Here is a 24,520-nt window from a genome sequence, read left to right on the forward strand (position 1 = left end):
GAATCTTCGAGCACATTCTAGATTCATATCAGATATAGTTGGCACAAACAAACTCACAAACTTCAGATGTTGGATTGCAGATGCTGAACTAAAGATGAAAATGCTAAAGATGAAGAAGTTGTATCCTTAGTCTATATATTCTTTTACTCTAGTCTCAATGCTCTGAATTTTTATATCCTTTTTACTATGCTTGAATTTTAATTTCTTAAGTAATACTTTGATGATACTCCCATAATTCTCTAATATGAATAGGATCCCATGCTGCTCTAATACACATGTTATCCCTCGTGTTGCCAACACGAGCGACAACACTGTATGTATGTTTTAAATTCAGGTGGAGCCTTACTTATTCAAGGGGAGAAATGGTTTTCAACTAATTAAGGAGGAGTTTACTGGAACTTGTTTGTGCGTGTTTTGTCCAGAAAGAAAAAAAGGGGGAAATTGAAAGAAATATGACTTGCCTTGCAAGACATAAATTCCTTAATGATATTTTCCTAATTTTAATGAGATTTTATTTATGAGTTTTGGCTTTCTAAACTTGTTATTTTCTAGATTTATAATTATCCTTTATTAGTAAGATATGATTCTTTTGTATTTAAAAGAGTTTATTTCCTAATGAACTTGGTTTCCTTATTGTGTAGAATCTAATTTAAGAATCCTATTAAAGCTTGAAGACCTATCTATTTAAGGATCGCTGCACGCATAGAAAGAGACGACAAGAGCAACGAAGTGAGATCAACAAAGAGATTAATTCAGTCGAACATAATTGAGAGCTGATTGAGATTTTCCTGAAAAATCTTTACCGCCGATCGTTTATGAATAACCGTGTTGCCGAGTAGTGTTGGAAAAACTGAAGAACACGCGAATGAAGTGTTGTTCTGAAATTGGTTCCTTGGTTTTTGTTTTTCGGCTTATGAGAACTTTCTATTGGTTTTTCTATTCTAGTTCTTAATAGTTTTTAGAAAGTTATTTATTTTCTCAAATTGTTGAAAAAAGTAGGTTTTCATATACAATCACTAGTTGGTTTTGTAAACGGATTTGTTTTCTAGTGATTATTTCGCTATGAGGCATCGCGCAAGTACTTAGTACTTGTGCATAAATATCTACGTGTTATTTGCTTTTAATTATTTTATTCTGTTGCGTAGTGTGTCTTGAAGTGTTGATAACACTAAGAGATAACACTTACTCAAAAAGTTATTCAAATTAATTTCTGGTATTTCCATAGTCGAAACTATCAAAACCCTTACAACAATCAATGAATGAGCTGGAAGAAAGGCGCAACAACATGGCAAAGCAAATTAAATGAAAATGAGACAGTAAAAGGAAATATTACTACAAAAAAAAATGAATGAATGAGGCTGAAGGTATAACACATCGATGGAGAAGAAGTGTCGAGAGTTATGAAAGAAGTTTAACTTTGAATTTTAAATTGTAGTGATTATGTTGGAGTTCACATTTCAGAATTTACAACTTAATTCTCGAATATTTTATATATCAGTAGTTCAATGTAACTTTGGTTTATTGGGATAATTAGGCCAATAGACCTTTTCAAAATCCAATTTCAAAAACTAACCCTCATTTTCTAAAACCCTCGTTTGACTTTAGAAATTAAGTAAATAACCTCCAATTCCCAACTACAGCACTTCGGACATTTTGAGTTAAAAAAAATGTGAGATTATGGATATAAAAAACAAGACTAATCCAAATAGTATTTATATAAAAATTCAAATAAAAATAAAAGAACATAAACCATATCATATACATGCTTATATTGATACAGGAGCAAGTATGTGTTTAGCAAGTAAACATATACTTCCAAGCCATTATTGGAAGAAATATGATCAAAAATTAAAAGTTCGAATAGGAGATGGATCAATTATCATGCTTGATACAGTAGCAGAAAAATTAAAAATAGAAATTGAGGAAACAAAATTTGTAATTCCTATTATATACCAAATCGAATCAGGAATGGATATTATAATATGAAATAACTTTTTAAAACAATATCTTCATTTTACACAATTTGAAGATCATATAACTTTAAACAAAGGATCATCAATGATTTATATTCCTAAAATACGAACAACATTTTCGTTTATGAAAATTCTTTGTAAATCCTTCATTTTACACAATTTGAAGATCATATAACTTTAAACAAAGGATCATCAATGATTTATATTCCTAAAATACGAACAACATTTCGTGTAGGAAATGAAGGATTTACAAAGAATTTTCATAAACGAAATACAAATTCAATAGAATTAAAAATAAAAAATATTTGAACAATGAATCCTGAAAAAGAAATCATGAAGAAATTTCATGATATTTGTTCTGAAAATCCTCAGGACAAAATTAAGAAAAGAAAACAATTCATTGCTTCAATAAAACTTAAAGACCCTAATATCACAATCCGTGAAGCACCAAGAAGATGCAACATGGATGATGAAAAAATATTTGAAAAAGAGGTTCAAGAATTATTAAAACTTAAGATTATCATTCCAAGCAAGAGTCCACACTCTTCACCAGCCTTTTATGTTTGTAAGAAAGATACTGATAAGAAAAGAATGGTAATTGATTATCGTAAAATGAATAATGCAACAATTATGGATGGATATTACATCCCAAACAAGAATGATTTATTATCTTATATAGGAGGAATGAAATATTTCTCCAGTTTAGATTGTAAATCAGGATTGTGGAAAATTCAGCTAGAACCACAAACACAATTACTTACAGCATTCAGTTGTCCAAAAGGACAATATCAATGGATTGTACTACCTTTCGGACTTAAACAAGCACCAGGTATCTTTCAAAGATACATGGATGAATCTTTTAAATCTTATGTAAATTTTTGTTGTGTTTACATAGATGACATATTGATTTACTCAAAAACATTAGATCAACATTATAAAGACCTCATGACAGTATTAGATATTTGTCATGAAGATGGAATTATACTTTCTGAAAAGAAAGCACAATTGTTTAAAAAAAAAATAAATTATCTAGGATTACAAATAGAAGACGGAAAACATTGTTTGCAACAACATATACTTAAGAAAATTCATGATTTTCCTAGTGAAATCAAAGATAAAGATCAATTAAGAAGATTTCTAGGTTTATTAACATATTCTGGAAATTACATTAAGAAACTTGCAGAAATCAGAAAACCTCTTTAGGCAAAACTTAAACATGACTATAAATGGAAATGGTCAAAAGAAGATACTAATTACATAGACACTATTAAAAAGAAAATAATTAGTAATCTTCCAGAATTATATTTTTCTTCAAATAAAGACATATTAATAATTGAAACAGACGCCTCAGATGAATACTGAGGAGCATGTTTAAAAGCTTATACAGGGGAAAGAAATTTAGAAGAACTTACAAAAACAGCTACCAGGAATAATGAAGAATTATGTAATTATACATCAGGAACTTTTCAAGGTGCACAACTAAATTATCATTCAAATGAAAAAGAATTATTAGCATTAATATTTACAATTAAAACTTATGAAATTTATCTTATTTCTAAACCGTTTTTAGTAAGAACGGATAATATGAATTTAACATATTTCAAGACAAGAAAAATATCAAGAAATGCAGGGAGAAATGCAGCAAGGTTAATTAGATGGCAATTGGAATTGAACCATTATCAGTTCGAGATCCAGCATATCAAAGGAACGAATAATTCATTACCCGACGCATTAACTAGAGAACTACATCAAAATTATTCTATCCGTAATAAGGAGATCCTAAGTGATCCAGAAAATTACTGCGAGTCATCCGAACATGCCTTAGATAGCATGGGGAATATAAATTGATGAAATGAGATTTATATTCAGAAACATGAATTATTTTATGGCTTCATGTCATCCGAACATGCCTTAAAAAGCATGGGGAATATAAATTGATGAAATGAGATTTATATTCAGAAACATGAATTACTCTATGAGTAAAATAATCAATCTCATAAAGATTGGTTCAATTCTTGCAATAGAATTTAGAAATGCAATGATACGCATAATAAAACTATCCGAATTACTCACGATAAAGAGTTAAATTTCTAACCATTATATATATATATATATATATATATATATATATATATATATATATTATATATATATATATATATATATATATATACGTTTCTTGTGCAGGATGGAGCAATTAAATCAATTAGAAGAACAATTGATTGACATAGATGAAGAAATTCAGATTCTTCAACAAAGAAAAAAGCAAATAACACTGCAGGGTGCTCCAGCGCATGAAGTCGCAAGATTCTTTTCAAATGGATTATTAAGTGGATTAGAAGTCAGTCCCAACAATCAAGAGATAGAACTATTTTCATATCAACTGAGAAATAGTATTATCCAGTTCAAGAAAGCAGTCTTCAAAGACGATCCAGTGTTAACATTGAGTATTCATTCAACCCTTCCAGATTGGGAAAATGACAAATTCTATCAACCGATGATATACATTCAATGTCGAAGAAATAAAGACAAGTTCTTATTTGAAGGATCAAATGAAGAGAAACCATTAATTGATATCTCTACACTTCTTGAGATAAGAATAAAGACATTGTTTGACATGATCTCAAATACAGAAAAGATTGATGGAAATTCAAAGGTTAAAATAAATTTTTCAACTAGTAAAATTTTATTAACCACTGGACACAAAGAGACAATCCAAAAGAAAGAACAAGCCATGTTAGCTCAATTCGAAACTCCAATCTATGAAGCAAGAGTTGACATGACCAGAGAAACTCAACAAATGCTATCTCAAAGACTAAGAACAATGATTTCCACTCACAAATGTTGACATTGCCAACCAATTCAGACAGAAGAAGCAGCTGTCAAAGAAGACAAACCAATAAAGAAATGGTCCGAAGGTGCCAGTGATTCAGATAGTGACGCAATGTAAAAACAAATGAAATCGTGGACCACACCACATGTGAAAGGCATCCACTCAGATGTAAAATGAGTTGTTTTCCATTATGTAGCATCGGGTGGTCCCTTTTTTTTCTTTATTTTAATTTTGTACGCGTTTCTCCACGCCTATAAAAGGAGATGTTTGTGTTGTAAATGAACAAGTGAAGTTTTAGTATCTCTCTCTCTTCTTAAGTTTCTTACAATCGGTTCATACAAGACATGTGAAAACTATCAGAAACTAAGAAATATAAAAATCAAAAACAAAATTAAGCCTTATGGCTAATAACTAAGCAAGCAGGGCGAAAGGAGTGAGAAGGCTAGAAGCTGATAATTGAAGATCCATGGTTAGAGTAAACCTGAAGATCTGAAAAGCAAGTACCATTCGATCAGGAGATCTTTAAGGAAAAGCAAAGATTTGGCCTCTGCTCAAAACCAAGAATCAATCAATTAAGGTAACCTTCATGAACCTCCTGCTGCCCTTAATTTAAAAATTATTCAAAACTTTATCATGCCTGGAATGACTCTGAAGCAAGAAGTACTCATACTAAATAAAAAGTTTCGAGATCTGAGAAATAAAATTCAAAATCTAGAAATTAAAGATCCACTCTACATTAAGATCTATAACAAAATGAATAAAATAAATAAAAGATTATTCATTGTTGAAACTTATATAATTGTTCGATTTGGTGAACATAGTATAAAGGAAATATATAATGAAATTGATAATGAAAATAATAATTAAAGAAATATTCAAAATATATTAATCATGTCATCATACTTTATAAAAAAATGGAAGATTAATAATTAAAAACTGGTTTGAAACAGAGGATGATCATGAATATGATACATTTCATGAATATCATATACATAATTTTGATTTAACCATATTCGAATCAATTTATCAACTAAAATTTGTAATAATAAACAATGAATGAAACCAAATTGGAATTAAATCATTTATCTGTTACAAATGAATCAGATCTGTAAACCAATAAATAAGAAATCAATAAGAATTAATAAATCCATAAGAAATTCCGCACCTGGTATCAGAGCGGTTATTAAAACAGATTATTAATGCCTGGATTAACCTTAGAAATTGAGATTAAAAAATTATTTGATAAAATAATATTACTAAAATATTTCCGTCAAATAAATCAATTATGGAATAGAATAAAAGATCTTCAAACCTTTTATTTCGAAAATCATAAAAAAGAACATTTTTCAAGCAACTGAAAAATGATAATTCAAATTTTTGAAAATGAAGAAATTGAATACATAACAATCTGTTATGTATAAGAATAAGCTTTATTATCGAAACCCGGTCAAAAAAAACAAAATAGTAAAAATAAAATTTTTTACTAAATGGAAAATGTATGAAAATACAAAAACAAATATCTTTAATTTATATTCTCAAAATATAAATTTTGATATAGAAAATTGTGAAAACCATTTGAAACATCTTAAGAATTTTCAATCTTCAATTGATAATTTTGAGGATTTTCAGAATCTATTAGAACAAGTAAATTCAACAAAAAGGCTTTTCACAGCTTTAAGAAAATTAAGGAGTTCTATTATCTGTTAAAATGACTGAAGTAACAATTTCAAATCAAAACAGTCATACTGATGAATCTGAAGAAAATAAAGAATATAATTTGAGTATTATATTTAATCAAAGTAAGTTTGCTGAAATACAAAAAACAGGATTTTCTAATTCAAAAACCAATCTAATAGATCAACCGGGAATATTAAGTAAGATTTCAAATTTTATTAATCCCAGAAAGAATCTAATTTATTATTCGATTCGTACAAAGGAACGATCATGTAAAATAAATAACGAACTAAGGTCTAATACTCTGAAGTTATTAACAACTCAAGATATTGAGACCATCATGGCAAAAGCCAGTGAAAAAGAACGATCTGAATTGAAATATGTTCACATCGGAGGAATTGAAATAATTGTATCAGCTCACTACGAAGAAGGAATAGATACACCAATTGAAATCACAGTTCGTGACAAAAGGATACGTAATTTTGAGGATTCCATCCTTGGAAAAATTGAAGGAAACTTATGTTACAAAAAGATGAAATTTTGTATTTATCCACAATACAATATATCTCTTTTTGATAAAAACATAAATGATGTTTTAACATTAGATTATTACTTTTATAGAAATAATCTTATGTTAACAGGAAACCATCCAATCAATATAAACTATGTTGTCGGTTTAGCAATAAGTAATAATTCTCAAACAGGAATAATTTCAACAAAATCAACTATTTCTGTTGAAATAATGTTTGAAATTATTAAAAGAATTGAACACCCTCGAAAGGCATTTATTGAAGAAATAAATCCCTATAAAAGATGGAGTTCAGATGACCTCCAAATCACAAAACATTCTGTACCTAGAAGATCATTATCATTTGCTAAAAATAATGAAGATATTCTTGAGAAGATTGGAACTATGAATCAAAATATTCTTAAAATTAAACAAGCTATTGTTAACGAGTCAACCTCATCGTAATGACGTCCCTAATAAAATTTGAAAAAGATCTAGGAGATTTAGAAAATAACATTAATAACACTACAACAAATATAGCCTTTCGCAGCGCGCAAATTAGCTATCCGCAGCGCACATTGCAAGTTGCACATTAGCAAGCTGTTGAAACTATGGGGGTATCGGCAGCGCATATTGAGCGCTTTGGAAAATGACATCGGCAGCGCGCTTTGCTCGCTTTGGAAAAAAACATCGGCAGCTCGCACTGCGGGCTGTGGATCTAATTTTCCGCAGCATGCCAAACGCGCTGCCGATGTTATTTGCCAGAGCGCGCATTGAACGCTTTGAATATGTGTTTCGACAGCGTGCATTTGCGCGCTGTGAATTCATATTTTCGCAGCTTGCACCGCAAGCCGCGTAAATAGTAGGGGTGCGACAAGAATATATTTTGCAGCTTACAATGCACGCCGCAGAAGGGTACATCCACAGCACACAATGCATGCTGCGAATATATTATCTTCATCATACAATACACACTACGAAAACAGTTTTTGGCACCATATTTTGGGCAGTCTACATATTGATAATTGATATCAACCTGTGATTCAAATATAACAAAAAAAACTAAACAAAATATTTATATTTCATTCATAAAAACAAGAAAAATAACATCTTTACATAAATTAAGCACAAAATAAAATCTAATAGTTATAAAGTTAATAAAACTAACTTAGATGTTCATTACAAATGAAAACATCTAGAATTTCAACTCAAATCGGTAGAGTGTATATCAATCACACAAGATAATAAATTTAGATAACCATGCTACTGTACTTCCTATTGCATCCTCGAGAAAACACATTTCGTCATTTGGTCAAATCAAGTCCACCTTCTCCACAAAAACCCTATCAATCCAAACTTTCCAACAGGATCCACCAAGAACAACATGATGCACTTTCGCATTTGGATCTGTAGATGCAATTCTACCTTCTGCAACTGTTAATCCATCAACACACCAATGTAGCAGCTTACATTTACTATTATCACGAACTTCTCCACGACTCGCATTCTTCAAATTTGACTATAAATATAAATATAAAAAATTATTAATTCTACCATGCCCAACATTAATATATGTAACTTTGTGGTTTAGAAACATGTAATTTAAAATATATAATTTGTTACCTGAGCAGTAGCTAGATGTTTGTTAACATTACCAAGATCACCATTTTTTTTGGCACCAAAGTTGATATCACTACCGCTACCAAATTCATTCCCAACACCGCTACCAATGCCACCACTAGCAACCTAATTTTACAAAAAATTTCTTTCAAACAATGTCAATATGATAATCCAAGAATTTAATTATATATACCACACATATCACATGTTTCCTTTAATTACTAACCTGCTCTTGATGATTAAGTTGGGCCATGTTTTGTAAAAACATGGCCCTCATTTCTTGCATCATTTCTTCCCTCATTACTTGCTTCATTTCTTGCATCTCATTTTTAAGATTATTCACTGTACCTTGAAGTTGTTTGACAGTTCCATTTTGTTGTACAGAAGCTCCAACCAAAGATGGTGTAACTCCAAAACCCATTCCTCGAACCCGACCTCGAGCTTCCTTACCGAACACAATGCTAATTGCATCTTTAGCAATGTTTGTCGTGTTTTGATTTTCTAGCGGGCATTCTTCTATTTCTTTCTGCAAATAACAAAGGTAATTAATGAGAAAATAAAAAATTTAAGTTTTCCATATTTTATTTTGACATATGCAAAAAAATAGTATACCAACTGAAATGACTCATCTACTATAACCTCTATAATTATTTAAAAGATATTAAAAAATGCGAAATTTTCAAAAAAATTTCGCCATGACCTCTCTATAAATTTTAAAATCCACGTGTCCCAATCAACACACTAAATATGCAACCAACAAGATAGAAAATTCAAAACGAGAAACGAAAAGGAAACTAAGAAGAGAGGTTCGAAATCACAAATATCCAAAGTTTAACAGCTGAATAGTTTACAGGCCAATAAAACTGATCTAGAAATTCTTAAATTTACATCCTTTTTATTACCATTTTCTCTCCAGCAGCTTGGCTACAAGGTTCTCCAATTTTTTTCTTGTGACCCTCAATCCAAACTTGAGCTCTTGTAATCTTTGTATCTGTTGTACTTTCTTTTTCCTTAAATATATAAATATATATATATATATATATATATATATATATATATATATATATATAAAATTGTTATACACAAAATTCAAAAGATGTATCATTACTTTAAAAAAATAATACGTACCATAATGTCAGTCAAACGAGCATAACCTCTTCTGCTCATTGTGTGAATGTGGTCTTGTTTTACCCTCATTGCTCTAAATTTCGCACTCTTTTCCTGATATTGAACAAACCAAGACATTAATATAGATATTAGAAACAAATACAACTAAAATTAAAATCTGAAAATTGCATTGTATCTAGTACTCATTCTTGAACTCTATAATCATAATTCAAAACTTATTAATAAATGTATAAAACAACACGGGAGTAGACGTACGATTTTCCTTTTTAAAAAAAGACAAATATTTAATTTAAAAAATCATCCACCAGGCTGCCCTTGTTTTTAAAAGCACCCAAATGCCTCAAAAGCTATGAAATATAGTAGATAAAAGCACAAAGAACAGGCCGGGGAGAAATACATAGATACCCAATCGGCAAACAAGACATAGATGGTGGTGGACACCCAGATCACTCAAGACACTGAGTATTTTGCTGCTCATGAGAAAGATTCTGATCGAACATTCTTGGGATTTGATGCAGAACTCGGGATTCAGAGGTAATGAAGGCATCAACATCGGAAAGGATGAAATTAGTGTACGAGAGCATGCTGCTAACGTAGATGCAAAACTATTTATTCTTGAACTCTATAATCATAATACCAAACATTTAATTCATGTTTGTTGCATTTCTCAAAGATGTTGGCTGAAATTCCAGAAAAAGAAACAAAGATGGAGGCTGAAATTCCTAAAAAAAAATTGAGATGGAGGTTGAGAATCCAGAAAAAGGGGACTTGAATTTTGAATCACCAGATGTGCCTGAAACTAAAGTTTTGACAATTGAGGAACTGACTTGTGTAGAGAAGAAGTCCACTGCTCAAAAAACTGATTAAATATAAACTGAAATTTATACCATTCACACCACTAGGATAATATGGACAAGACCATATAGCTCCTCAAAAAAGCCCAAAACTTGCCTGCTAAAACAACCACAATATCGTCACAATTCAAGTTTTCAATCTTGGTATCACTGGAAAATATCGTAGCACCTTTTCAGGAACTCCTTTATGAATTTTGGCAGTGACTTTGTCCACCTTCCATCTAGAAGAACCACACTTTGGACATGAATTCAAATCCTTAAACTCATTTCTGAATAAACAACAATCGTTTGGACAAGCATGAATTTTCTCATATCCTAGATCAAATGGTTTTAACAGCTTTTTCATTGAGTAAATAGAGTCTGGAAGAGTGTGTTTTTCTAGAAGCATCTCACCTAAGATCTTAAGGAGCTCATTGAAACTATGGTCAGTGTGGCCATTAGTAGACTTGTAGTTGTATAATGAGACTGCTGCTGACAACTTTGTGTAAGTTGTACAACCAGGGAATAGAGGACTTTCTGCATCTTCTAATAAATCAGCAAACTCATTATCTCTTGCTTCAGTCATTGTGTGTCCAATCTCTTCATTTGGCACGAAAGAGTCCCTGTATAGGTTATATGCATCTCTATTTTTATTTTCTTCTACCTGAACTCCTCTTGAACTACCTTCACCTTGAAGTTGTGGGTTATATATTTCACCATGAAAGACCCATGTTGTGTAAGAAGGATCGATCCCCTTAATGATCAGATGATCATACACTTCATCAAATTTCAAATACTTCTTATTTTTACATTTCTTGCAAGGACATAAGATTACTTCACGTGTTTTGGCATAAAGTCTAGCTTGTGCAATAAATTTTTGAACTCCTTCTTCATATTCGGGTACAAGCCTTGAAGGCAGATGCATCCATTCCTTATCCATTTCGTAAATGACTCAAACTCACTAAATATGGACGACAAGAAAAATAATAAATAATCAAATAAAATTTTGAAACAATCGAACTATTGAAATTTACATTCTCAGTTGTAAATTTTTTAATCAATACACCCAAAAATTGTTATTTACAAAAAAAATTTGAAAGATTTCAAAATATTATATGGTTACAAAATTTGGCTATTGAGTGGTCCGATTCATAATTTTACTTATTAAAAAAGTGTAGGACAGTAAAAAAATAAAATGCAACAAGTTTTTAGAAAAATAGTTTCATTACTCTAAAAGTTTCAACAAAAATTTTAGCAATTTAATTATTTAAATCGCTCCATAATTTTTCACTTAAAAAATATTTAAATAATATAAAATCACTTCACAGAAAGCAAGAACAATTAATCAACAATAATAAAACAATACAATTTCACAAATGAATCCTCAAAAACAATAAAATCTAAAAATTAAATGAAAGAGTAATTCACTTACCTAGAAAGTTCTTGATTCTTCTTTCCCAGAGCTTTGTAGAAAATTTAGTTCCATTAATAACGTCAAATTAAAGAAGATGAATAACTTGATCAAAGTTTTATTTGATAAAAATTCACATATTCAGACTTACTACTTCAATTAAAATAATAAAAATACTACCAAAAAATGGAAAAAAAACTAATAATTGTAAAGACGGGGAAATAACTGTATTTTTCCTAATGTAAACTGATTTGTAAAAAAAAAATACAAAAAATACTGAACATACAATTGAGCATCGAATTTCAATTCAATGTTTAAGGCAGAAAAATAATCAGGAAAGTACACATTATTACAAACTAGAGACTGACTAAATCATTCATTTACTTACAAAAAAATCTAGCATGTATTCACATATGTGACATATATATTCACTTAGAACTATCAATACCACTTCTTTATCACCAAGAAACGTTTCGAAGAGAAGGTCCTCACCTGATCTGTTCTAAAATCTCTAGGAATCCTCAAGCCCCTGCATCCAATAAATTATCAAAAAAAGTTATCATAATATTAATCAGGATATTAGTGTCAATTATCAATAATGAATAAATACACACACGGTGATATATTGCATCAATGGGGGCAAATAGATAGAATAAATATAATAATTCACATTAGGTTTTCATGACAAGATATATACACTGATTTCTCCATATGAAAGGCCAATAATATACAAAAAAACATAATAATAAACGGAAAAAAATAATCTATTACGGGAAAAGGTTGAAATAATAATATATAGTATTTGACAAATGACTTTAAATGGTTGTAAATATTTAAAGAATCGTAACACCACAAATAATTTTTAAATAAATAAACAAGCAATAAAAAAATCGACCCAAACAGGCTATGAATTGCCTTTATTTGTTCTCTTGGGTTCATTTTCACTTTCTCACGCTTCAGCCATATATATTGATGAAACTATCAATAATTACTATTTATTATTAAACAAACAAATTCTAGTGGATGGTCTATCACCATTATATTTAATTTAATGCAGGCCTATTAAAAAAATACATTTAATTTCTAAGTGACAGATTAATTAATACTCGTGGCAATGCATGTTTATAAGGTACACAAAATTAAAGTGGAAGAAACTAAGCTTTTTGTCCATCTAGAAATTTTAGTGAAACGGAACTGGTGATTTTTTTCGTTCTTTTTTTCTTTTCTTTTTTAAAAAAAAACATGTCATATGATCGGATGTTTGACTAGTTCCATGATCTAAATTTTAGCTACATTTTTTATATTCCTCAAAAGGCTTGCAAAATTCTGCTATTGTCAAAACTAAAAAAAAAACTCTAGATGCTTACTGTCCAGATCTAATTCAATTATCAGTAGTAGATAGGCATTATCTTTATCTATTGTGGTGAGAAATCAAATGATAAATCAGTGGCATTGTCTATAAAATTTGACTCCCATAATCTTGAGAAAAAAATGATATTTAAGTCAATATTTCAAGGCAAAAGTCTGGAGAAGATTGAGACTAAATCAATAATCACGTACAATCACATATCCTCAAACTGGAACCAAAAAAGTCCTCAAAATCATACACTTAACAGCAGATTAAATCTTTGTTTTCTGGCTGCTAAAATTTGATATTTTTTCCACTTTGTGATTTTTATGGTTGTGGAAGATATCGTAATCATACATGTTTTTAACAAAATTTGCTTCAAGACAATCCAGCGACCAACAAAACGTTGAATAACCATCTGAGATTTTGAACTCAGAACCGAGAATAGCACATCCAAAGAAACCAAAAAAAAAATCAAGAACAAGACTAGAGATTCTGTAATAAAATATATCTAAAATTCCTAACAGACGTTTTAATCCTGGACAACTCTCTCTATCCTTATACGACGGACAGAAATATACCTGGACCCGACCTTCGATTTTTGAGAGCATAAGGATTCCGCCGCGCTGCATAACCTGTACGAAACATCAAATACTTGCTATGAAATAAGATTTTGGAGAACAAACTACGCACATACCTCATCTCGAAAAAAAAAATAGGTACGAACCTTTGGGAGTAAACGATCGAAGGAAGATAGAGAGCACACCGATGTAATTAAATTGTTGAATGATATTTGGAGATTGAGGGCACGGTAGATAGAAAGGAGATTTGGGATTTGAGGGAGAGTGTTGAACGAGATTTGGGGATTTGTGGGAGATAGAAAGGGTGCGGCGCCGAAAATTGTAGGCGGAAAGATTGGGGAATTTGGGGCTTAATAATTTTACTCCTCAATATCAAGAGCTTACTTATGGAATGCTGTTGATAATATTTTAATAGCGTACTGCTTTTTGAAAGCTGCTGAAAATATTATTTGCAGCCTGCAATTATTGGCAAGCTGCAATTATTATATATATTGAATTATTAACAGCACACATAAATGTGTGTGCTGTTATTAATAACATCAACAGTGCGCTTTTATTGGGTGCTGTTGATGACGTGCTGCGAATAGCTATATTTGTTGTAGTGATAAGATCAATCTAACAATGCAAGAATTAGAGAAAAATTTCAAAGAATATATTGATTTAGCTACGACTAGATTAATAATAGAACAAGAAAAACATAGCAAAGAAATACTAAGCTATCTTAAGGATGTTTTTCCAAAAGATAAAGGAAAAGGGAAAATAGAGGAAGAACCATTCAAAATTGAATCATGGTATAAGAATCCTCTCATTTATGGAAAAACTAAGTATGGAGATGTTTAGTGAAACTGATCAATCTGATTATGAACAAATAGGAATAAATACAGAAGAATTATATCATTCTTATCAGGAATCAGAACAATATAGAGATATGGATATTTTAGAATCAGAATCAGAAGATGATTCTAGACCACAATTAACTCTACCAATGAATGTAGGAAGCAGTGGTGGTGGAAACAAAATTGAAAACTTTGAGTATAACAGAGATCAATATTCTGGAACCTATAAAGATGTTAGAGATATACTTAGAGAATAAAAAAACGTCAGGATTTGTAAAACAAAACATACTAGATCTAGGATGTTCTACTGCAAAAGAAAGAAAATCAAAGATAGATCATTGGGCAAATGAACTATCTGTACAAATTCAATTAATACCATTATTAGACAAAAGTGAGAATATCCAAATATTAACTCATGGAATGATAAAAATGACACTGGTAGGAGCAGTAAGAACTTGGGCTGAAAACCTAGTAATTACTAATCTACCACAAGGAATGACAGAACATCAATATTTTGAACTATCCGTTGATGCCTTGTATCAAGAATTTTTAGGAGTTTCTAATAATGATGCTAATTTAGTAGCCAAGAATATAGAACAAATAGAGCAATTTTTATCTTAGATAATATTAAATTATGCAATTTATGTTATCTAGAAGAATTTATTTGTGATTATGAAACAAATTATTATCAGTTATTAGACGCTGATAAAAAAGAACATTATAAATTAAGTATCTTTAATAAGATACCTAATATACCAATAAACAGTAAAGACGAATTTCTAACTAGCTCATATGCTAAAACCTTAGGAGGAGCTATTAAATTTATCAAAGATCTAATAACACAAAGATGCCATGAAGTAACATTAAATAAAAGAATTTCCAAATCTTACAAACAAAACAATAAACTTTGTTGTGACAAAATAGAATTCACAGTAAAAGAATATGGTTGTAAAACAAACACGCCACACAAACATTTAAAACGACAGAAACAGAATAAACCTAATAAACCTTATAAATCATTGAATAGGAAATTTATTCCTTATAAGACAAAGAAATTTAAAAAGAATTTCTTCAGAAAACCTTATAGAAGAAAATTTTATAAAAAGTTTGATGATAAAAAACCACATTGCCCAAAAGGTAAAGGAAAGAATTGCACATGTTGGTTGTGCAATGAAGAAGGTCATTATGCAAATGAATGTCCAAAAAAAAATGAAAAGAAAAACAAAGTTAAACTTTTAGAAGAATTATACACTATTGGATTTTGTCCAGTTGAAACAATCGAGTTTTCATCAGACGATGAAAATATTTACTATCTTGATGAATCAAGTGAATCAGATTTCAAATCCGATTCGACATTTGATTCAAAATAATATCAAAGTAGCTTTTCGCACCTTAAACTATTCAAGGCTATTTACCAAAATAAAATTTTGCAAAGGCTATTATTTGAAATAAAAGTCAACTTAAGGCTATTATTTTAAATGGCCCTTGGTTTATTTATAAATGTTTTGGTTACCACTGTTGGTGGAAGTTTAATTTTTTTGTTGTTTTTGTTTTTGTATTATTATGCATTAAAATTTCTTAAAAGGACTTTTTAATATTTTAACTATGAAGTATCATGTATATATTAAAGGTGCAGGTTGTGTTGGATGTCCAGTTTAATAAAAAGCTATGTCTTAAAACATATTTAATTTAGTCACTAGGTGTGATAAAGTACTGTAGATGATTGATTAGCCATAATATTTTATGGAGTGTATAATTTAGTAGTCAGTTTCTATGAAAATAAAATGAATAACGTATGATAATTTTCAAACTAATTTTATTTTGACGAAGTAATTTATAATGATTTATATGTAATTTTTCTCTTTAATAATAACTAGTATTTTGCTGCACGCGTTGCGTGCTCATACATTTCGTTTTTTTAACGAAGAAAATAAATAATAAATTGTAAAAGTAAAAAATAATAAAAATATAACGTTTTCTTAAACAAATATTCACAAAAAATATATATATATCTTATAAAGTGAGTGTCATTTTTGTAAATAAAATAATATGAAAGGGCACAAAGTGAGCTTTTAATGGCTAGAAAAAAGGAACCGTATAAAATGACTATTTTGTCTAATAATTTTGGTTTTATTGAAAATTATGTTAGAAGATAATGATACTTTCAAATCAAGTTTCACCAATTAATTGAAATTTTGTTAATTAGAGCATCTCTACTTTAATAATATATATATATATATATAGTAAAATAATTAAAACAAAACAAACGACAAGATTTTTTTTATATATATAAATCTTATATACTATTATTCATTTTGATACTTACCAAAGTTAACCTTACAAATGACGTTGATAATTACAATTTTACCTTATATTTGTAATGTAAATTGATCTAATTAATTACAATATTTTATTAAACTCCATTTTTAAAATAAAAAAGAAAAAGAAAAACAAACAAAATGGTAGGCAGCATCGGGTTACTAATGTATAATAAAAATCATAATATAATTAACACAATCCAACTTATATTTGGTAACAAAGTATAAGGATCCCGCCCGGCAAATCAATGCCTCTCCAGAAATTTGTTGCTGCCCACCCCTATAAATGCCACTCCATTTCTACACAAACTTTATAAGATATACAGTATAGTACTATAGTATACATCACCTCCATTTTAATTTCTGCCTGAAGATGAACAAGTCGGCTTCTACTTTTGCTTTCTGGTGCCTAGCAGCGGTAATGGTCTTCGGAATACAAGGAACGTCCGCGGCAAATTGCGACATAACGGTGCTCAGCCCATGCATTGGGGCGATATTTGGCGGCGCTTCTCCGATCCCGGAATGCTGTACAAAGCTGAAGGAGCAGATGCCATGCTTTTGCAATTACATCAAGAGTCCCATTATGACTCCTTATCTTACCTCACAGAAAGCAAAGCAAACTTTAGCCGCCTGTGCTGTTCCATACCCCATTTGTTGAATCCTTGTACCCTAAAAATGGTTAATGAAATTATTTGAAATATCTGCATGGTTTATATAATTTATCTTCTTCGTTACTTGATTTTATAAATACTAAACATAAATCCACTAAGAAAAACAATTGTGTATGGTAAAAATTTATTAGATGAATAATTATACATATATATGTGATACCCCTGGATGAGATCGGCTCATCCCAACAATGACCCTTACCTCTCATCAGGTCGGCCAAGGTGGCAGGTCGGCACAACTCCCTCACCACCGATCTCAGATCGGCCAGATGGTAGCAGGGGCGGTTGCACTTAGGGGCTAGGAGGCAACTGCCCCCCTTGAATTTTTTATGTAAAGTTACAAAAATACGTACCCAAATTAAAAATTATAATTTATTGATATAAACTAGAAAATGTTCAACGAAAATTCACATATGGGCCTTGTCATGAATCATGAGGAGCCGACCGAGTTTGGAAAAATAATTTGATTATTATTTTATTTTTAAATTAAAAATGGGCCGATTTTTTTGAGGTACAGAAAAATCTCTCAATTGCACTTGTTGGTTCATAAAATAAGACGAGAAAATCTGGTCAATCTATTCCACATTCGGATTTAGCCTTTTTTTCATACTAACATTTAAACCTAAAAACTTCTTTATTCATCTTTGGTCACCTAAACCTTCTCTACAGCTTACAAGGTGTGAATCCTTTGATTCTTCTCTCTCACTCTTTCTCTTGATTTTTTTTAAGATTGTCTATTTTATCTATTTTTTGTGATGGCCGACTTGTTTTGTTGTTAAAATTACTAACTTTTAATATTTAATGTTTATGTGATTGTCAATTTGTTTCTTATTTGATGGGATTGTGAGGCGTTATACTTTTGTTTATTGAGATTGTTGATCGAATTATTAAATAAGTGTTTTTTGATTTTATTGGTTGTGACTTTGGCTTTGATTTTACCTGTCTCAACTGCAACAGTGGAGAGAACATTTTCTTCTATGAAGATTATTAAGAATCATTTTCGTAATTGAGTGGATGATGAATATTTAAATGATATTTTAATTACTTATATTGAAAATGATATATTTCGTAGCTTGACGAATGAAGTCATAATAAATTATTTGTGATATTTGGTTCTCTATTCGGGTGCCCTCCCTTGAAAAAATTCCTGGATCCGCCCTTGGATGGCAGGTCGGCCAAGGTGGCAGGTCTTCACAGCTTCCTCACCACCGATCTCAGACCGGCCAGATCTAAGGCCGGCCAGATTAGGGGTGTAAACGAATTGAGCCAGTTTGCGAGCTTCTCGAGCTGGCTCAATAAATATTTGATTTGTATTCGAACTTATCGAACTCGATTCGAATCCGAACATGTTCGAACTTTTTTTCGAGCCGAGCTCGAGCGAAAATTATTTTGTTTGATAGTTCGTGAGCCTTAATATTTTATTAATATAATATAATTATATAATAAATATATATACATTTCAAACCTTTTCGGACATTTCGAGCTTTTCGAACCATAATATCCGAGCAATAGTTTGAATAGTTCACAAATTGATTCGAATATTTTGAGCCGAACTCGAACTTCATTTCGATCCGAGCTCGAGCCAAAATATTTGAACTTTTCGAGCTTCGAATCGAGCTCAAATTCGAATATACTTAATTCGAGCCAAATTCGAGCCTTAAATTTTTATCATTATTCGGCTCAATTCAGTTCGTTTGCACTCATAAACCAGATGAAAGGTCGTTCCAGGTGGCAGGTCGGCACATCTCCCTCACCATCAATCCCAGGTCGGCAAGGTGGTAGGTCACCCAACGGGGGAGGTCGGCTAGTCTCTCAGGTCGGCCATCGAGTGAGCTCGGTTAGAACACCAGATCATCCAAACGATATCAAATCACTTCATAGATTCAACGCCCTTCTATCTTTAGGGAGGATTTGGACAAGATCTCAGCCAAGATTAACGGGATTCCAATCCCTATATTCACGTGTTCTAATTAAGGAAGGGAAACATCAAATCCGGATACCTCTCCTATAAAAACCAGGTTTGATTTCATTAATGTTAGGGGTTACACATCATCGAGTGCACACACATCACTCTCTATATTATGTTGTCATTGCATCTGACTTGAGCGTCAAAGGGGATACACCATAAACATCTTCCGGCCGCTATTAAAACTCTTGCTGTTGGTTGCAGGCTCTTGATAGGTCGGACTAGATCTCTTAACTCAGCCAAGGGATCACGTTTCTCAGTAGCATAATTGGCGTCGTCTGTGGGAAATTTGAGATAAGACGTGGATATGTCGGGTCATCAGGGCGGAGGAGGAAATGTGGTCAACCTGACTTTAGATCAGCTCACTCAGCTGATCTCCCGCACAGTGGAAGAAACCCTTAACCTCAACACCCTCTCAAGAGCTCGGCCTGTTAAAAAAAACGGCACTTTGGACTCGAGAATGAAACGAACCAAACTCGAAGGAATTTTTTTTATATTACATATATGCCCATACATATATGCATCTATACTTAAAATATATTTTCATAAAATTTAATGCATAATAAAAATCAATTGCATCTTAAAAGTTTAGAAAACTCGAACAGGTTAAAATCCATGCAAACGACTATAATCTCAAAAGTATGTAAACTAATGAAAAATAGTAAACATGTGCGGAAAATAGCTAAATACATAAAATATCTCATCATAGACTAAATCAACTGAAACATGAGCTGGCGAAGGTCACGGGTGTGCTAGCTCGCCACGGATGCACAGAGGTCTTCACCACCAGTCGGGACCACAACCTCTGGAATAACATAAAACTCACCTGCACAACATTTAGATCTAGTGAGCCTAAAGGCCCAGCATGCTCTACCTTTAATAAAGAGTACTACTAAATAAAACCACATGCAAGAACATAACGTTTATAAAAATAACTTGAGGATTCACTACAAGAATATAAGGATTCAACATCACTTGATAGACAACGGTTTTTTGAAAAACCGTTGTCTTTTTCCATTTAACAACTGTTTTTTTGAAAACCGTTGTCATAAGTTCAAAAAACCCGCTCATAGACAACGGTTTATTAAAAAACGTTGTCTTTCATAGGTCAAAGACAACAGTTTTTTAAAACCGTTGTCTATGAGCGGATTTTTTGGACTTCTTTTATAGTCAAAGACAACGGGTTTTAAAAACCGTTGTCTATGAGCAGGTTTTTTGAACCTATAACAACGGTTTTTAAAAACCGTTGTCTTTTATTATTTTTTTTAAAAAAAAATGATTTTTTAAAATACATATACATTACACTTATTTTTTATTATTATTATTATTTTTTTAAAAAAATGATTTTTTAAAATACATATACATTACACTTATTTATTATTATTATTTTTTTTAAAAAAAAATGATTTTTTAAAATACATATACATTACACTCTTTTATTATTATTATTTTTTTAAAAAAAAAAATTATTTTTTAAAATACATATACATTACACTCTTTATTATTATTATTATTAGTATATCTATATTATTATTATTATTATTATTATTATTAGTATATCTATACATATATACGCTCACGTTACCCAAAAAAATTATTAGTATATCTATACATATATACACTCACGTTACCCAAAAAAAAGGAAAAAAACCCAAACCCAAATCCTTTCCCGTTCCCTTTCCTTCCGTTATCTTCTTTACCTTCCTTGCACCAAATCGCTGTCCACTTCCGCCTGAAATCTGAAATCATTTTAGGGGTTTGTTGCTCACACCCTAAGCTTCATTTCAAGCCTTCAATCGACACTTTTGAGCAAGAAATAGAGTTTGACGAAGTGTGTTCGCGACTTGTTTTTCACGATTTCTTCCAATCCCAATTTCTTCAGTTTCTGACCGATTTCTCGCCATTTCTATGATATTTTGGTTGTTTATAGGTTGGATTTGAAGCTTGGAACTATCCTACTCCAAGCCCTAATTTTGCAGCTGGTTTCACTTTTTCGGGGAGTTTCCGACAGAGTAGCGCATTGTTCGGATTTCAGATAAGTTTGGATTTGAGTTGGACAATTTTTTTGCTTATTTTCAGCTTTTAACTCGATATTTTAGTTCGTTATCGTGAGGTTCAGTGGGCTTCTTGGAGTTGAAAAAGTATCCCCTTGATTTATTTCAAATTTTATTGCAATTATCGCATTATTATTGATATATAAATCTGTTATTCTTGTAGATGTCGAATTATTTAAGTGTGATGTTGATAGGAATTATTGTTTCTGTTACAAAGTTTACATATATGTATATAGGTACATCTTTGAAAAAGATGGAGGATCAAAAGGTTGTCATTGTTCGATTTGTCATTGGCAAAAGGTATGTTTTTTTCTGCTCTGACCTTCTTTCAGCATTTGTATATGCACTAGATTGGTGTTGCTCTCATTGGAGTTTTCTAGAGTCTAATTTACCATTTACTGCTCATCGTCGGCACATAATGATTTAATTTCCACAATCTTGGGAATTAGCTCCCAAATGATTTGATATTTTTTGTTGTATTCAAATTCCACTTCCTATGTTGCCTCATTTTTCTCATTTTGTTTGTTACTGCGATAATTAATCATTGGCATGTTCGTTTTTCCTAGACTGTACATGTTTATTAATTCATTACCACCTTTCGAGTGTTGGTTTACAGTGAAGATTAACTATCTTAGTATTATATTAAATGATTTTTTTTTTCAAAAAAAAACATTGACTGTGTTAGTTTTCCTGTCAATTCGATGTTTTGATAATCTTTGGCTGTAATGCATATGTATGGATTCTCCCACACTCCCCACCTCGTCTCTCATTAGTATCTAATTGTTTGATTATAAATCCTAGTGTCATGATTTTTTTGATGCAAAGGCGTGTTGGTGCTAGTACTCAGATCCTGCTCTTCTTCAAATGGTCCTCGCTCTGTTTATTGCTGGTTTTCCATTTTGTTTTCCTTCTTCTTGATCTCCAACAGGTTGAATTGAGACGGTCTTTTAGTGAAAATTTGATGACCCATATTTTTTTTTATCGGTGCCAAAGGAACACTATCAATCTTTGATTTCATTCTTTTAGTTCTTTTGTTCATACTCAAATTATTTTGTACTGAAATATTTCTGAGAACCTTTGATTAGAGTGGGTTTGTACTTCGTATATATAATTGGTTTGTGGATCCTGATAATGTTAGATCAATTCAAGAAGACACGGCGGAACCATTGCTTGAAGCAGAATAGGTAGTTGTGCCTACAAAGGAAGCCCTTAAATGGAAGATTGCTCAAGCTGCTGCCAAAGACTTCCAGTCCTGGACTGCCAAAGTGCTTCGAAGTGTATATATGTGCAAAGATTTGAAATTTCAAGAAGGTAAAACTTTATAATTACTTTGAAAGTTTGAGTTTTTCAGTTGGGTAAAATGTGATTATCCTGTTAAATCTATAGTATGTCTGTGATATAAACAGTAGGTCCCCGCGAATTCCATATAGGATTCATTTTGATATAACCTACCCGTCAAATGAAAAGTTAAGTGTATATATATGTTGCGGTTAAAGAAGACATTGCTGCAATAATACTTGCTTAGTGTGGCATGCTTTCTTGTTTTCGTTTTTGTTCTCGTTCTGTTTTTTTTTTTCAATTTTGTCATTTTTTCCGTTTTTACTCAATTCCTCCTCTGTTTTAGACAAATTTGGAGCAGTATTGATGGTGGTACAATCCGATATCAGTGGAAAAATAGCAGTAAGATATTCTCCATACTTGATATATTCTTGTAGGTTAAGTTGATTTCAATTTTTGTTGGATGCCAAGGCTGATGTTATCTATTCATTAACTTTTCACAGGTTGGAATCTAAGTAATGTTAATCTTTGAAATACATTTTAGGTGACTTTTGTCCAAATTCTCATGTGGATGCCAAGGCTCATGTGGATTTTTAGTCAAAATACGTTGCTTTTGAGAGCAATTACTGGGTTAAACGCAATTGGAAAAGCTTTTGTTGGGTAAAGGAATTTTTTTCTACCGTGATACTTTGTTTTACAGTTTATTTGCTAGTGTAAACTTGAGAATGACAGTTTGTTTCCGATGATTTGTTTTTTTAATGCAGGAACTATTGCAGAGCAAGTCACGCTTCTAGAGAATATAGGGATATCTGTTCTTGTAGCTGAAAATAAGATCATCGGATTCAATAAACACTAGTTCTTCTACATATAGGCCAGATATGGGCATGTTTGGATTCTGATAATTAGAATATTGGTCGTTATGGATGTTCTTATGCGCTCATATATTGGAAACAAATATTGTAGGAAGATTCTCGTGGGTTCTTTTATATGTTTTATGTTTTTCATGCGTAACTAAACTTTGACTAAAAGATTGTGCCTACAGGTTTATGCAATGCCGGTATTTGACTTGTTTGAGAGGACGATTTTGAAGAGATTTAGCATCACCCCTTCTGGATTTGTGCTTAGCGATGTAGGTGAGAATCTTATCATGGTTTAAATATTGCAGCTTTTACCCTTTTCATTGTTGTGACATTCCCTTTCTTTGGTGATCTTCTTAGATTCTTTGTTTGATTTGTATTGCCCCAACTTCTTAATTTGTGAGCCAGCCCTCCGAATTAATACTCTGTTTATGCTTTGTGAGCCAGCCCTCTGAGAAGTACATAAAACATACAAATTCTCATAAACTAACTTTTTAAGATATATAAAATAAAATACTAATTAATAAATATATCTGTCTGTGTATATACGTAGCATTGTGATATTCTCGTGATTCACGTAAAACTTCCCAGGATTTATCCAAGTACGTGTTTCATTTCCCATTGGTGACCCAAA

The 24,520-nt window shown here is 31.2% G+C and overlaps 1 long non-coding RNA gene across 1 annotated transcript; it reads left to right on the forward strand.

Moving 5' to 3' along the window:
- Positions 1 to 23,626: 23,626 nt before the first annotated feature.
- LOC140886443 (uncharacterized) lies at positions 23,627 to 24,126 on the forward strand. The gene is made up of 3 exons (XR_012151558.1): positions 23,627 to 23,689; positions 23,794 to 24,002; positions 24,072 to 24,126. It is a non-coding gene; the product is annotated as an uncharacterized lncRNA (long non-coding RNA).
- The last annotated feature ends 394 nt before the right edge of the window (positions 24,127 to 24,520 follow it).

This window comes from Henckelia pumila, chromosome 3 (assembly GCF_033568475.1).
Source record: "Henckelia pumila isolate YLH828 chromosome 3, ASM3356847v2, whole genome shotgun sequence".
In the NCBI taxonomy this organism is placed as follows: Eukaryota; Viridiplantae; Streptophyta; class Magnoliopsida; order Lamiales; family Gesneriaceae; genus Henckelia; species Henckelia pumila.